At 30.1% G+C, this 4,353-nt stretch overlaps 1 non-coding gene across 1 annotated transcript; it reads right to left on the reverse strand.

Annotated features, from left to right (window-relative positions):
• On the reverse strand, positions 1-107 carry LOC142242172 (U6 spliceosomal RNA). The gene has a single exon (XR_012724025.1). It is a non-coding gene; the product is annotated as a U6 spliceosomal RNA (small nuclear RNA).
• Between the last annotated feature and the right edge of the window lie 4,246 nt (positions 108-4,353).

The following is a 4,353-nucleotide window of genomic DNA, read 5'->3' on the forward strand; positions in this document are numbered from 1 at the left end:
GTATATGTGGAACGCTTCACGAGTTTGCGTGTCATCCTTGCGCAGGGGCCATGCTAATCTTCTCTGTATCGTTCCAATTTTAGTATATGTTCTGCCGAAGCAAGAAAAAATATGGTCTCTAATCACAATGCAAAAATTGGTCCATATCGGTCCATACTTATATATAGCCCCTATAGAGAAGCAAATTTAATCCGATCCGGCTGAAATTTGGTATATGGTGTATATATGCACTCTAATCACCATGCAAACATTGGTCCATATCGGTCCATAATTATATGTTATATAGGCCCCATATAAACCGATCCCCAGATTTGGCTTGCGGAGCCTCTTGAAGGACCAAAATTCATCCGATCCGGTTGAGATTTGGTACGTGGTGTTAGTATATGGTCTCTAACAACTAGGCAAAAATAGATCCACATCGGTATATAATTATATATAGCCCCCATATAAACCGATCCCCATATTTGGCTTCCGGAGCATCTTGGAGGAGCAAATTTCATCCGATCCGGTTGAAATTTGGAACGTGGTGTTAGTATATGGCCTTTAACAACCATGACATAATTGGTACATATCGGTCCATAACCATTTATAGTATAACCACAACCCAAGTAATTCGATTGTTGATGACAGTCTTTAGTAGAAGTTTCTACGTAATTATCAAAATGAAAATTTTGGGTAATTGAATTTCCTAAAAGAAAATAAACAATAAAGTAAAAAACTAAATTTTAAAAAACCTAAATCGATTCAGAATTAAATACAGCTTTCACACATAGAAAATATTAAGTTGATATCTTTATCCATTCAAAAGTTACATATTTATTTCCAAAAAGAAAGCGATTTGGAACTTGGACTGCGATTTACCAGAATAAATCTGTTGTCAAGCGAATGGTTTAGAAATGACAGCAACTTGAAGTTGGTTGCAATTCATATCAGCAGCCCTATATAAATTTTTGGCTCACAGACCAATATTTCTAAACAGAATCAGTCAAGGTCCATCCTATGTGATGTGTACAAAAAAACTTGTATTTGTTATCCAACGATATGCTGTTACATATTTGTGTCGGATATTCTCAATGTTGTTGTTACTTCCTAAAGTTATTAAATTTATGTTTAGCCACTATTATGGGTTATCATGCCGCCGATATCAAAAACAGGTATTGTAATAAATGGAATACGGTTGATTTAATATTCAATAAAAACTTGTTGTTCAACGATACAAGCACATTAAACCTGATAGATTATATAGCTTGAATGAAAGGTCATTGTCAAACGAGAAATTTCACATGATGACGAAATCAACGTTTTATCAAACAGAAGGTACAATAAACCTTCTACGAGGGATGTTATATTAATTGAGGGCGTATTACAAAAAAAACAATTTCTTCACGTTCTTCAAAAAAATCTTCACGTTATTTGGCCGGATTGGCCAACTCTAGTGTACAAAGTGCCAACTAGCAGTTCTTTCGTAAAACATGACATTATTAAGGTCATACGTATTCAGAACGATTTCACATACGAACGCTATTTGTGTTGTTTACAGCATTTTAAAAGATTCATTTCACACCGGTCTCGCGATTTAACTTCTTAAGGGGATAGAAGTCGCACTGACCACGCAAACTGCATGAGAAATTCATCCTTGCACGCTTAGGCGAGATGCTTAAGATTTCTCTAAAACTCAAACAAAAATGGTTCTTATAAGTGCAGAATCTGGCATAAAATTTTCGAGGCACTCAAAATACATATTTTTATTTCGTTTTATTTAAAAGAAATTGTAACGATACTGGATAAAATCCTTAACAAATACACAGAAAAAATATCACCAAAATATTTCCAATTAAAAAGTTAATTGAAGTTGAAAATTTTTTCAATTAATAAATTAATTGATACAATTAACTTTTTAATCATGATAGAAACATTAAGTTAATTAAGTCAATGATTGAAATTTTTAAAATGTTTAATTAAAAAATTAATTGATACAATTACCTTTTTAATCAAATTCGGAAGACTAATTCAGTTAAAAAAAGTGCTGATTTGTTTTTACTTTTTTAATTAAAAATGTATTTCAAACAATCATTTGTTTATCCAAATAAAAACTCTAAGCCAATCTAACTAAGTAATTAAGAATAGTTACCCTTTTTAATTAATAAATTAATTGCGTTTTGCAATCAACATCAATTAAATTTTTAATTGAATCAATTAAAAAATTAATTGAATTTTGCTGAAAAAATCAATTAATTTTTTAATCAAGAATTTTTTCTATGCCCAATTAAAACTGTGATTGATACTATCATTTTCGTGATTGAAGACATTTCAATTAAAAAATTAATTGGATCAATTAATTTGGTGATTGAATCAGAGAAAAAATTTTTTGTGTGTATAATCTACGGCTTCCAAAATGTGAAAAAAATGTTATGGTAAAATATGTAAAAGAATAGGAACTATACAGGCAAGAAACTAACATTTCATATATGCAATGCCATGCAACGAAGGGTTAAGTTATCTCTAAAACTCAAACAAAAATGGTTCTTATAAGTGCAGAATCTGGCGTAGTCACCATATATAGACATTTTAAATATATATTCAGGAATCATATCATTTAATGCGATCTGCTTGAGGCGAGTATCTGCCATCAAATCTATATTCTATATATTTTCAAGTAACCCGCTACGATCAAGAGTGGTAAAAGGAAACTATGATGTTTGATTCGTGACGGTGGGTACACAGAAAAAAATATCACCAAAATATTTCCAATTAAAAAGTTAATTGAAGTTGAAATTTTTTTCAATTAATAAATTAATTGGTACAATTAACTTTTTAATCAAGATAGAAACATTAAGTTAATTTAGTCAATGATTGAAAATTTTAACATTTTTAATTAAAAAGTTAATTGATACAATTAACTTTTAATCAAATTCGAAAGACTAAGTCAGTTATAAAAGTGATTAAATTTTTGATTAATTTTTTGTTTTTCAAACAATCAATTGTTAATCCAACTAAAAATTCTAAGCCAATTCAGAATGTAATTGAAAATAGTTACCTTTGTTTAATTACTAAATTAATTGAGTTTTGCAATCAACATCAATTAAGTTTTTAATTGAATCAATTAAAAACTTAATTGAAATTTGGTAATGAAATCAATTAATTTTTTAATCAAGAATTTTTTCTATGCCCAATTAAAACTGTGATTGATACTATCATTTTCGTGATTAATTTCGTGATTGAATCAGAAAAAAAAATTTTTTGTGTGTATTTAAGATTCAGCCCGGCCGAACTTAATGCCTTATGTACTTGTTTTATTTACAGCTATATGAATATTTGTACACCCTAAAAAAAAATCGCTTCTCTAACATATGTTCCAAACATATTTTGCAGGAAGCATACACACAAAAAAATTTTTTTCTGGTTCAATCACGAAATTAATTGATCCAATTAATTTTTTAATTGAAATGTCTTCAATCACAGAAATGATAGTATCAATTAAAAAATTAATTGAAGGTCAATTAAAAAATTAATTGATCCAATTAAAAAATTAATTGATACTATTAATTTTTGTGATTGACTTTTGTTTCAATTAAAAAATTTGTTGAATCAATTAAATTTTTAATTGAATATTTTTTAAAACTCAATTAAAATTTTAATTGGAAAAATTTTCGTGAAATTTTTTTCTGTGTATGTATTATTGGATACTGCCGAAACATTTATGTGAAAATATTGTATGTTTGGAAGCATTTTGAGCCCAAAAATATTATATGCTTGGAAGAATTTTCGCCAAAGAAGATTGTGCTCATTCCTCACATAATGTTCATTTCTACGAATTTTTTTAGTTCTTGGCACCTTTTTATACCCTAAACCACATAGTGGTCAGGGTATAATAAGTTTGATCGGCCAAAAAATGTGCCTACCAGAAATATTGATTTTAGACCCCATAAAATATATACCGATCGACTCAGAATCACCTCGTGAGTCGATCTAGCGCTTGGTGTCCGTCCGTCCGTCCGTCCGTCTGTCCATGTATTTGTTGTTCACAGGATTCCGGTCGCAATTATTAACCGATTTTGATGAAACTTGGTACAGCGAGCTTTTTGGGCACAAGGACGAACGCTATTGAATTTGGAAAAAATCTGATCAAATTTAGATATAGCTGCCATATATATGTATCGCCCGATTTCGACAAATGGGGTCACGTTGCGCGTTTTTTCAAACGGATCGTCACCAAATTTGGCAAAAGGTAATCTTTTCCATTGCCCTTCATCCAAATCGGTTCAGATTTAGATATAGCTCTCATATATATGTATCGCCCGATTTTCCCAAATTTGGCCACAAAACCTTTATTTATCAACCGATCTTACTCAA

The sequence above is a fragment of the Haematobia irritans genome, chromosome 5 (assembly GCF_050003625.1).
Source record: "Haematobia irritans isolate KBUSLIRL chromosome 5, ASM5000362v1, whole genome shotgun sequence".
Classification (NCBI taxonomy): domain Eukaryota; kingdom Metazoa; phylum Arthropoda; class Insecta; order Diptera; family Muscidae; genus Haematobia; species Haematobia irritans.